Source organism: Sceloporus occidentalis, unplaced genomic scaffold (genome assembly GCF_023333645.1).
Source record: "Sceloporus occidentalis isolate IW3139 unplaced genomic scaffold, rSceOcc1.0.p SCAF_4, whole genome shotgun sequence".
Lineage (NCBI taxonomy): Eukaryota > Metazoa > Chordata > Lepidosauria > Squamata > Phrynosomatidae > Sceloporus > Sceloporus occidentalis.
This window is the reverse complement of record NW_028316984.1, coordinates 201,653,608-201,665,833: the sequence shown is the minus strand read 5'-3', so window position 1 is coordinate 201,665,833 and position 12,226 is coordinate 201,653,608. Positions and strand designations below refer to the sequence as shown.

Genomic DNA, 12,226 nt, shown 5'->3' with positions numbered 1-12,226 from the left:
TCTAGGTTTTACCAAAGCCAGCATGTTTATTTGCACATCCAGTCTGGCAGCATTGCTATTCACTGGGGATGTAGAGTGCATGTATGATAAACATGTGAGGCATATGGAATGAACATGCATGTATGGTTGTGCATTTAGTTGAACAACATTGCCATTAAACACAAAGGTTGTGTAGAACAACTAATGTGTGACTCCATGTCTAGATCAAGGGATCTATTCTGCTTTGGTCAGGCCCCACCTGGAATACTGTGTCCAGTTCTGGGCATCACAATTCAAAAAAGATTTTGACAAACTGGAGCGGGTCCCTAAGGAACAACTTAGGGAGCTAGGGATATTTAGCCTGGAGAAGAGAAGGTTAAGAGGTGATATGATAGCCCTATTTAAATATATGAAGGTGTGTCATACTGAGGATGGAGCAAACTTGTTTTCTGCTTCTCCAGAGAACAGGACCTGGAACAATGGATGCAAGCTCCAGGAAAAGAGATTCCAGCTCAACATTAGGAGGTACCTCCTGAGAGTAAGAACTATTCGACTGTGGAACACACTCCTTCCTCGGAGTGTAGTGGAATCTCCTTCCTTAGAAGTCTTTAAACAGAGGCTGGATGGCCATCTGTCGGGGATGCTTTGACTGTGATTTCCTGCATGGCAGGCAGTTGGACTGGATGGCCCTTGGGGTCTCTTCCAACTCTAGGATTCCATGATTCATGTGCAAAGATGGTATGCTACACAACCCTGATGAAGGACTGTGGCTATACTCAACACCAGTGGCTCAGGAAGAAGAAGTCCCACTTGCCCATCACAGCTAGGAGACTGAGCCAAAAGGAGCAACATCGTCCATTCACACCCATAATGGAGTATACATTCTTTTCCTCCAGTGTCATTTGGCCCTGTGGAAATTTTATTACATCAATTGGATTTCAAGTTTGTTTAAAGACAATTTTAGTCTCCGACAAGTAAACATTTATATAAAGTGAGTGAAGGGTTTTCAGTTTAATCAAGGAGAAGCATCCAGTAGCAGCATCCATAAATATTCAGTTATGGAAATGATGTGATTTAAGTAGATTTCCTTGCATGCCATAAATAAACATTGTCGGAGATGAATACATTCTTTCAAACGACTAGCAAGAACTAAAGATTCAATGATGTCTGCTGACAATCCAAACACAAGACAACATTTTTATTGAGAGACACAATTTGGCATTATTACCCCACAAAGCACTAAAGTCAACCGGGAACTTTGAATTTCACCTTCTTCCCTAGAAACGTCGGAGATGGAGGAAAGGCAGGTTTCTCTTAGCAAACCAGGGAGGGGTTATACCTACCCCAGATTTTGCCTGCAGTTCTACCCAGCAAGGTGAGCAAACAGTCTCCTCTTGACAGATCTTTGATCCAAGGTTGCAAAACCTTTGGGACTATAGTTGCCCAGAATTGCCCAGCTCAGAGCTCTCCATTCTCACTAAACTAGAAAGAATAAATATCACATCAAACTAAAAATCCCAGAAGTCCGTAGCATTGAGCCATGATAGTTAAAGCGGTGTCAAACTGTATTAATGCTGCAATGTAGATGCAGCCTCCAACAAATGAGGCAAATATGTAACCAATCCCTATCGGGAATGGTTGAGAAAGCCAGGTTTGTTTAGCTTGGAGAAGACCGAGAAGTGAAATGAGAGCTATCTTTCAATATCTGAAGGGATGTCTTGTAGAAGATGGAATCAACTTGTTTCCTGCTGCTCCAGAAATTAGCAGGATTCAATTTACAAGAAAAGAAATTCTACCAAAACATTTGGCAGAACTTCTTAACTGCAAGAACTATTCAGTAGGGTTGAGAACTCTTCTTTGGAGATCCTTCAACAGAAGTTGGATGGGCATCTTTCTGGAGGGCTTTGACAGGGGGTTGGACTAGTTGGCCCTTGGCTTCCCTTCCACTTAAATACCCTAAAGGCATCACATCATATCTGAAAGCTAAGCAGGGTAAGACCTAGTTAGTACAGTCAGCCCTCCATATCCACAGGTTCTGTATCCACAGACTCAACCAGCCATGCTTCCAAAATATTTACACACAAAAATTCCAAAAAACAAACCTTGATTTTGCCATTTTGTATAAGGGACACCATTTTTCTATGCCACTGTGTATAACAGGACTTAATCATCCACGGATTTTGGTATCCACAGGGAGGTCCTGGAACCAAACCCCAGCAGATATCAAGGGCCCACTGTTCTTGGACAGGAGATCACCAAGGAATACCAAGTGCTGCTGGCTCTGTTTCAGAGGAAAGAGCTGGCAAAACAATATCTGAGTGTTCCTTGCCTAAGAAAACCCTACGAAATTCATGGGTTCACAAAACATTGACAAGGGACTTGCAGGCACACACACACATATTACTGCCCAAAGTACTGATCCACTGGCCTGGCACAAAATATGCAGCAGCTAAAAAGGCCAATGTGATTCTAGGTTGCATTCATAGAAGTATAGTGTCTAAATCAAGGGCAATAAAAGTACCATGCTAGTCTGCTTTGGTCAGGCCTCACCTGGAATAACACTGTGTCCAGTACTGGGCACCACAATTCAAAAAGGATGTTGACAAGCTGGAGCATGTCCAGAGGAGGGCAACCAAAATGGTGATTGGTCTGGAAACCATGCTCTGTCAGAAACAACTGAGGGAGCTGGGGATGTTTAGCCTGGAGAAGAGAAGGTTAAGAGGTGATATGATAGCCCTGTTTAAATACTTGAAGGGATGTTATATTGAGGAGGGAGCAAACTTGTTTTCTGCTGCTCCAGAGAATAGGACCCAGAGCATGAGATGGGGATGCCGGAGCAGTCGGGGGATGATGGGATGGATGGCAGGGGGTCACTGAGGCCAGGATCAGGATGCAGGAGAAGGCAGAGGATGATGGGATAGGTCACTGGGGGTCACTGGAGCCAGGGTTGGGATGCAGGAGAAGGCAGAGGACGATGGGATAGGTCACTGGGGATCACTGGAGCCACAATCAGGATGCTGGAGAAGGCAGAGGATGATGGGATGGGTTGCAGGGCAGCAGAGGAGGCGAGATGACATGAAGGAGGAGGAGGGGGATGACGGTGCAGGACGCAGAGGGCCAAATGGGGCAACATTGGAGTGGTTTTCCACACCAGACCAATTTGAAGTGAAATTGAAGTGAGCTTGAATGCGAATTCTGTGAATTTCCTTTATTTCTGAATTCAACAAAATGAGGGGCCACTTTGGAATCACTGCGGAAGCCCCACAGAAGGAGCGCCCATAGAAAGGAATCTCATCTAGTAACACATTCACATTCTGATGTGAATCTGCATCATTGGAAGCGCACTCATGTTGGAACTGACCTGCAAAAGCTCTAAAAATCTCCATGTGATAAACCTCTTGGTCAGCAGTGTGAATAACAGATGCAAATAGACTTGGGATAAATCAGGATTAAACTCTGCATGCCTTCAACTTGTTTCAAATACAGTTGCATGTGTGAGCAACCAAACTCACAGAGACGCGCATAGATGTGGTTCCATAGTATGAAGAACAAACCTGGAATACATGAATGAGTTTTTTTGTATCGTTCCGCTAAAAATAACATCTGAATGACCCCTCAGACTCCAAATCGCCAGGGGACCCTGGGCTTCTCATCTTGCTTCAACACAGAGACACACACATATACATTTTTAAGGACAGCGTTCTCACCCTGAGATTTCTCTCCCTCATTTTGAGGACCACAGAAGAAGATCCAGGCCCTGAGACCTGGGAGCCCTTTGAGAAGTCCCAGCCATTGTAAACAACGTTCTTGGATTCTGGGCACTGAGGTCCACAACATTTGGAAAGCCAACCTCTGACAACGGCTTCCCTGGGAAATCAACTGAGCCACTGGCAGGTGAAATGGGTTTCTTTCCTTGCCAAGGAGGGCAGAGTTTCAGCAGATGTCCTTGGTCAGCATTTGTGCTTTATCTTATTTTTTACCATCTCCTGAGCAAGCAGCTGGTCAAGGCAATATGAAAATGAGAGGCTTTTTATTGAAGGGTGGCCTAGAGAATTCATAAATAGGTAAATGAGGAAAGAGGAAAGGACATTTCACATCTCTACATCTCTTTTCAAAGGCCCTATAGTGCCCTTTCTGTAAACAGAGGAAAGGAAAGAAACTTCCAGGAGAAACAATTCACCTTTAAACAAGATTTAATGTTCAAAGACCCGCTTTTCAAAATCAGGACTTCCAATTTATTTTATTTTATTTATTTTGCAAGGAGCAGGGAATAAACAGTGTTTAAAAATCCACATTTAAAACAATAAAAGCAATTAAAATTAAGACTTAGAACGTAATAAGCAGTTTAACAAACTGAAGTTGCTTACAAGGTAAAAACCTCTTTTGGAACGTAAAACCCAAAGGTTTGGGTTGTTTTTTTTTTTAAATAATGTTTTGATTTGGCCCAGGATGCAGACCAATGCCCTGCCCTCCAACTGCCCCAACTGGGCAGGAACAGTCCTGATTAATCCTCTGTCGTTGTGTCTTCCTGCCTGTTTCTTCTAGTTCTGTGATTCTATGGACTTTTTCACACGGAGGAATGTATCACCGTCCCAAAAGAAGAAGAAAGCGGGGGACAATCCAAAAATGCAAGAAATTCCGTCGTAGTTTATCACACACAGAGACGAACACAGCATCCATCCGAAAGAGAAAGCAGTGCGAATGTGAATGAAATCATCACATGAGTATGTACCCATCGGCCTCTTGATTCCAAATTAGCATGTCTGCGCATGCGCAGGGAGGATAGTTTCCTGTGTCCGACAGTAATCCCATGGCTGAACTGGAGATGCATTTCACACTAATGCAAATGTGAATTGACTGCAAATTCTCAGTGGAAAAGGATTTATAAATTCAATATTTTTCCAAATTCAGCTATTCCTGGGATGTCTCACGATTGCGTTTTGATTGCCTTCCCTTTGCATGCGACGTCCTTTGAAAATCTTTTGCGAAATTACGTGAAATACCTTGGATGACCTCAAATTAACCTTTGGTTAACCTTCCAGTTTCCATAAATCCTATGATTCTATGACCTTAAGAGACCATGTTTTGAATCCTTGCTCAGCCATGGAAACCCACTTGGGCAAGTCACACTCTCACAGCCTCAGAAAAAGGCAAACAAACCCTCCTTGAACAAATCATGCCAAGAAAATCCTGCGACAGGGTCGCATTAGGGTCACTTTAAGTTAGAAAGGACCAGAGGGCACACAGTAATAAAGATATCAATTTAAAATGCCCAAGAGGATGTCCTTTAGCTGCCAACTGAGATCCTGTCTCTCTGCCTAAATCATCCACAGCCATGCAGCCATGCTGCCACCTAGTGTACAAACGCAGGCACAGCAGAGTCCAGAATTCATTCCTTTACAGTCCGTCTCTCATTTAATTTCAGTCCAACATATGCGTCTGCAGGATTATTAACCCAGCACACATCAGATGCCGAATATTTATCACCAGGGATAATAGATCTCTACTTCTTCCAACACCCCCGCCCTGTTTTAAATTAAAATAGCTATTTGACCATTAGCCTGCCGTTTATATTCTCCTGCAGTGAATACTGATGATGCCTCTGAAACTAATTCACAAACCACACTGTATGGCGAGATCATTGGGCCAAGCAGCAGCGATGCATTCAAGTCTTGTACTCCAAGTCTCAAGTCAAGTCTCTACCTTCAAGTTTGAAGTAGAGTCTCAAGTCCTTGTGAGATATTTTCAAGTTGAGTCTCAAGTCTGGGAGCCAACTTTTAACAGGAAAAAAGGTGGCAAGGTGCATTTATTGGAGGGGAACAGCAAATGCATTGAGCTTTTCAAAAGGTTTAGAAGGATCTTTCCACATCAAGCCCCCAAACTGTGCCCTTTAAGGGATTCTGGACTTCAGCTCCTGGAAACCTCAGCCATATTGGCCAATAGTCTTGGATTCTGGGAGCTGAAGTCCAAAATCCTTTAAAGAGCCCAGTTTGGGGACCATTGGCCTAAGACATTTGCTGTTCTCCTCCAAGAAACATGCCCCACACTCCAAGGGCAGGTCTCACCTGCTACTCAAAGTGAATGATATCAGCAAGTCGGACACTAAAAATATACAAGTCACAAGTCGATTCATGTCCATGGCTTATTTACTGCCAAGTCGAGTCCAAGTCAAGTCACTGAAGCAACTTGAGTCCAACTCAAGTCCCCATGTTCAAAAAGGGGAGGAAAGAGGATCCCAACAATTATCGTCCAGTTAGTCTGACATCAATCCCAGGAAAGATTCTGGAGCAGATCATTAAACAGAGAGTCTGTGAACATCTAGAAAGCAATGCCATAATCACAAAAAGTCAACATGGGTTTCAGAGAAACAAGTCATGCCAGACAAATCTAATCTCTTTCTTTGATAAAATTACTAGCTTGGTAGATGAAGGGAATGCTGTGGATATAGTATATCTTGATTTCAGTAAGGCCTTTGACAAGGTTCCCCATGACATTCTTGCAAACAAGCTTGTAAAATGTGGGCTAGACAAAGGAACTGTTACATGGATCTGTAATTGGTTGACCGGCCGAACCCAAAGGGTGCTCAACAATGGCTCCTTTTCATCCTGGAGAGAAGTGACCAGTGGGGTCCCACAGGGCTCTGTCCTGGGCCCAGTGCTATTCAACATCTTTATCAATGACCTGGATGACAGAATTGGGAGCATACTTATCAAATTTGCAGATGACACCAAATTAGGAGGAATAGCTAATACCCCAGAGGACAGGATCAAGATTCAAAATGACCTGAATAGACTAGAAAGCTGAGCCAAAGCTAACAAAATGAAATTCAACATGGAGAAATGTAAGGTACTGCACTTAGGGCAGAAAAATGAAATGCACAGATATAGGATGGGAGACACCTGGCTGAATGAAACTACGTGTGAAATGGATCTGGGAGTCCAAGTAGACCACAAGTTGAACATGAGTGAACAGTGTGATGCTGCAGCTAAAAAGGCCAATGCAATTTTAGGCTGCATCAATAGAAGTATAGTGTCTAGATCAAGAGAAGTAATAGTGCCACTGTATTCTGCTCTGGTCAGGCCCCACCTGGAATATTGTGTCCAGTTCTGGGCCCCACAATTCAAAAAGGACGTTGAGAAACTGGAGCGTGTCCAGAGGAGGGCGACTAAAATGGTGAAAGGACTGGAAACCTTGCCCTATGAGGAACAACTGAGGGACCTGGGGATGTTTAGCCTGGAGAAAAGAAGGTTAAGAGGTGATATGATAGCCCTCTTTAAATATTTGAAGGGATGCCATATTTAGGAAGGTGCAAGCTTGTTTTCTGCTGCTCCAGAGAACAGGACCCGGAGCAATGGATGCAAGCTCCAGGAAAAGAGATTCCACCTCAACATTAGGAAGAACTTCCTGACAATAAGGGCTGTTCGACAGTGGAACACACTCCTTCCTCGGAGTGTAGTGGAGTCTCCTTCCTTGGAGGTCTTTAAACATCTGCTGGGGATGCTTTGATTTGGATTTCCTGCATGGCAGAATGGGGTTGGACTGGATGGCCCGTGCGGTCTCTTCCAATTCTATGATTCTATGATTCTATGATTCAAGTCTACATCGCTGCCAATCAGGGTTTAAAATGCTGAATGTAGATTTCCATGGCTAGCAGAATTGCTCCTAGGCCAGAAAACTTGGGAGTAAGGAAAAATAAATAACCATGTAAAGGAAACAGGAAATTGATCCCAGTGTCAGCTGAGAGCTCTGATGTCACTGGAGAATTGAATCTGTGTTCTGGCTGCTGTGTTTTGAACCCACTGATGTTTCCAAACAGTTTACAAGGGCAGCCCCATGTAGAGTGTATTACAGTAGTCTAACCAGGATGTAATCAAGGCATGTGCCACTGTAGCCGGATCTGATGTCTCAAGGAATAGGCACAGCTGGCACACTAGTTTTAGCTGTGCAAATGCACTTCTGGCCACTGCTGAAACTGGCAGTGAGGGTAGGATTCTGAGCGCAGAAGGGTTACAGCACTTCTGGCACCAATGAAAGCAGGCCAGACATTAATATGAGATCATCTTTCTATATTGGAAGGGCTGTCAGGTGGAAGATGGAGAGAACTTCTTTTCTGATGCTCTAGAGGGTCAGACACAAACCAATGGATTCAGATTAACAGAAAGAATATTCTGAATAAACATTAGGAAGACCTTCTTTACTGAATTCTGGGCACCACAATGTAGGAACAACATTGAAATGCTAGAATGTATACAGAGAAGAACAATTGAGATGGACACCAGGTCTTATGAAGAATGGTTGAAGGAATTGGCTATGTTGACCTTTGAGAAGAGAAGACTGAGAGGCTGATGAACCCATCTTTAATATCTGCAGGTATTGTTCTGGAAACTAGGGCATAACCAATGGATTCAAATGAGAAGATATTCCAGCCAACCATTAGGAAGAACTTCCTGGTGGAAAGAGCAGTTGGACAATGGAATAAATTCCCTCAGAAGATGGTGGACCCACCTTCATTGGGGGCTGTCAAAGAGTGGATGAATGGTCATGATCATCTTCAGGGAGTGCTTTGGTTGTGTATTCTGCATGGCATGCGCTTGGAACAGATGGCCCTCCCAACTCTATGCTTCTGTGCCCACTGATGTTTAAGGGCTCCCCCCCATTGAAAACCATCAGAGGTGGCCATAGCGGTCTGAGATTGGGCTCTTGGCTCCTCAGAAGAAGGTGCATACTTGGCCAACCCACCAAGCAAAGCTGGGGGACAGAAGAGGCTCTCCTGGCCCCCGAGACAAAGCCCAGGAAGCAGGGCCAGATTATCAGGGACTCAATTGCTGCAAATGGATAGTGGTTTGGGGTTCAGGCCAAACGCTGGGAGTAGATTCACCACCCCACAGACACAGGGGCCACAGCCAGCATGGCCTGAGGGACCTCCTCCTGCCGACAACTCAGCTGTCTTGGATGGTGGCTTCTGGTCATTTAGGGTCCAAAATGTCCAGAGCGCCAAAGGTTCCCTGCCCCATCGAGAGCCCTTCAGCAACCAAGAAAGAAGCTCTTGCAAAGGTGCTACTAGATGCTTTTGCATTTTAATGCAAGTGGACAATATACAGTTATGTTCATTTTGCAGAGAAACATATGAGACGGTGAACTGAAGCCTACGCTTCCCTTTGGTATTTGGAGAAGGCCCACAGTGCCTTAGGGCTGTTCTAAAAGCCCTGCAGTGCCACCTTCCACCGCTGGTGGCGCCCTCGAGCGCCGCCTCCTTCTTCCGGCTCTTGAGCGCCCTCTGCGGGACGCACTGGGGAATTTCCCGGCGTTTGGGCGGCAGTACCGGCGCTGGCCAGCAGGAGCCGCCACAGAGAGAGCGGTTTTCGCGGAGGAAGAAGCTGCAGCTCAATGGAGAACTCCTTCCTCAGCCACTTTTGCAGAGGCTTTAAAATGTCCTAGTTTCTCTTTTTCTTAAGAGAAGAAAACTTGGGGAAGGATGGAAGAGCTGCACATTGTCTCAGTCTTACTAGGAATCCTTTGTCTGGAAAGGGACTTTTCCTAAGAGCCTCCCCTTTGCCAGGATGAAAGGCCCAGGTCCACTTTCCTCATGGGTTTTGCCTTCCAGACCTTTTATCGCATTCAGTTCACTCAGCTGGGCAGAAAGGAGAGGAAATGGCTGAATCTCGCCCTTCCCAGAAGGCTCAGGCAAAAGCAAACACCAGCCGGCTCCCCAGCCTTGTGGCTTCTTATTAATGAAGGAAAACTTGTATCTGTCTTGACTGCACTCTGAAATGGGGTGCATCCACACTAGAGATAATGCAATTTGGCACCAGCTTAACTGCTCTAGCTCCATTCTATAGAGTCCTGAGATTTGTAGTTTAGCATGGGCCTCTGCCAAAGGAAGTGCTGGTGTTTTACAAAACTGCAAATCCCAGGATTCTGTAGGCAGTTAAAGTGGTGTCCAACTGCATGATTTCTACAGTGTAGATGCACCTGTAGTCACACGTGTCCCAGAGTCATCTCTGAGAGGTTTGAGTGTGTGCTGTGAAAAACCATGTCACTGTGCTGCTGTGGCTATGAGTGTTGACTATGACTGTGCAGACCAGGATTCGATTCTCCACTCAGCCATAGAAATCCACTGAGTGACTTTGCTCAAGCCACACTCTCTCAACCTCAGAGGAAGTCAAACCCCTCTGAACAAATCTTGGCAAGAAAACCCTGCGACAGGTTTGCCTTAGGGTCGCCCTAAGTTAAAGGGACTTGAAGGCACACAGGAATCCCTTACATGGCAACGTAGGAGTCTAGTTTCCTGCCTCAAAGGGGGTCTTTTCCACTTAAAACTGCAAGAAGAGTCCAAAAAGACTAAAGACAACTGGAAGGATTTTGTATACACAGATCTCATCAAAAGTGGTTTTAGGGTTAGGGTTGGGGTTGCCTCCAGCATGCATTGAGGGGGTGGAAATACCCAGAATCCCCCAGCAACGGCCATTGCTCTGCATGGCCAGAAAATACAGCTGCCCCTTTAGGGTCACCTTTTCAACTCCCTTCTGGGAGAACAAAACCTTTCTCCTGATCGCATCGAAAAGGAACAAAACTGTTTAAAGTTTATTTTTTGACTGAAACTCCCAGAATCCCTGACTAGGGAATGCCCCCAACACATACACAAACATCTCCAAAATCCATCTTTCAATTTCCAGGCTCCGACTGTGAGGTTGGTCACTTCCCATTCCAGCAGAACTTGGCTCTGAGTTGGACTGCAACTCCCAGAATCCCTGACTGGAGATTCCTCTCTCCCCACCTTCCCCAAAACCCATCTTTCCAGACTCTTGACTCTCAGGTGGATGTTGGTTCCTAGCAGACCTTGGCTCTCTCTCTACCTGCAAAGAGGAGGAGGGCCAGGAGGGACCCAGGGATGGTGAGGGGGCACCATGGGCCTCCAAGTCCTCCTGGCGGAGTGGGGCTGCTAGGCTTAGAATCAGAGAATCCTAGAGTTGGAAGAGACCCCAAGGGCCATCCAGTCCAACCCCATTCTGCCATGCAGGAAATCTCAATCAAATCATCCCTGACAGATGGCCATCCAGCCTCTGTTTGAAAACCTCTAAGGAAGGAGACTCCACTACACTTCGAGGAAAGAGTGTGTTCGACTGTCGAACAGCCCTTACTCTCAGGAAGTTCCTCCTAATGTTGAGCTGGAATCTCTTTCCCTGTAGCTTGCATCCATTGCTCCGGGTCCTGTTCTCTGGAGCAGCAAAAAACAAGCTTGCTCCCTCCTCAATATGGAATCCCTTCAAATATTTAAACAGAGTTCCTTCCTTCCAGGGACCCTCTCTGCCAAGGAGGGAGGGAGGGAGGGAAGGGTTATCTTTTGCGGACTCAGAGCCAGTGTTTCCCTCTCTTCCCCCCTCCCTTCCTCCGCTGGAGCTCTCGCTCGCCCTCTGATGGCAGCGGAGGGGACTCTCCCGTCCTTTTCCCTGCACCTCCCAAGAAGGCCAGCAGGAGTCGCTGCCGAGGAGGAAAAAAGGGAGACCAAAGTAGCAGGGAGGAAGGGGGGTCTTCTTGATTCCCCCCGGTTTATAACTCCTCACACACAAAAGGAGACTCCGGGTCCCACTCTCTCCTGCTCCTCAGAGCAAAGGAAGATGGGGGACACCTGGGGAGAGGGCTCCTGATGTCTCCCCCTTTCTAAACCTCCCCCTAAAAAAGGAAGGGGGACCCTTGGATCCCCCAAAAGTAGAGCCCATGTCTGGATATCTATTCACAGGCGAGGAGGAGGATAAAGAGGAAAAGGGGAGACACCTGGAAGGGGGTCTTGCCTTCCTTCTCCCATTTCCGAACCACCCCTCAATAAAAGGGGACACCCCCGAAGGCCCCACTTCCCCCCAAAAGGTAGAGTCCGGGTGTGGCTGTGTCGCCGAGGCTGGTGGGGCGGGCCTATTCACGGGCGCGGTCCCACTACTGATCGGCGCGGGAGCTTTGACCTGCTCCGTCTCCGACCTGGGCCGGTTCACCCCTCCTTAGGCAACCTGGCGGCCCCCGGCTCCCCGGGGCTCCCCATATTGACGCCGGACTTAGTGCGGACACCCGATCGGCATAGCCCCCGCCGGCCCAGAACTCCTCAGCTCAAGACATCCACCGGACTCAGCCTCCCAGTCACAGGATTACAGGCGCGCGCCACCACGCCCGGCTGGAGGAAGAGCAGGACAGAAAGAGTACTAGAAGGAGAGAGGGCCTGACGTCAGAGAGGGAGGCACGCCCACCGACACGCCCC

The 12,226-nt window shown here is 46.6% G+C and overlaps 1 non-coding gene across 1 annotated transcript; it reads right to left on the bottom strand.

Moving 5' to 3' along the window:
- Window positions 1-11,845: 11,845 nt before the first annotated feature.
- LOC149315325 (signal recognition particle RNA) lies at window positions 11,846-12,143 on the bottom strand. The gene has a single exon (XR_016281173.1).
- Window positions 12,144-12,226: the final 83 nt, after the last annotated feature.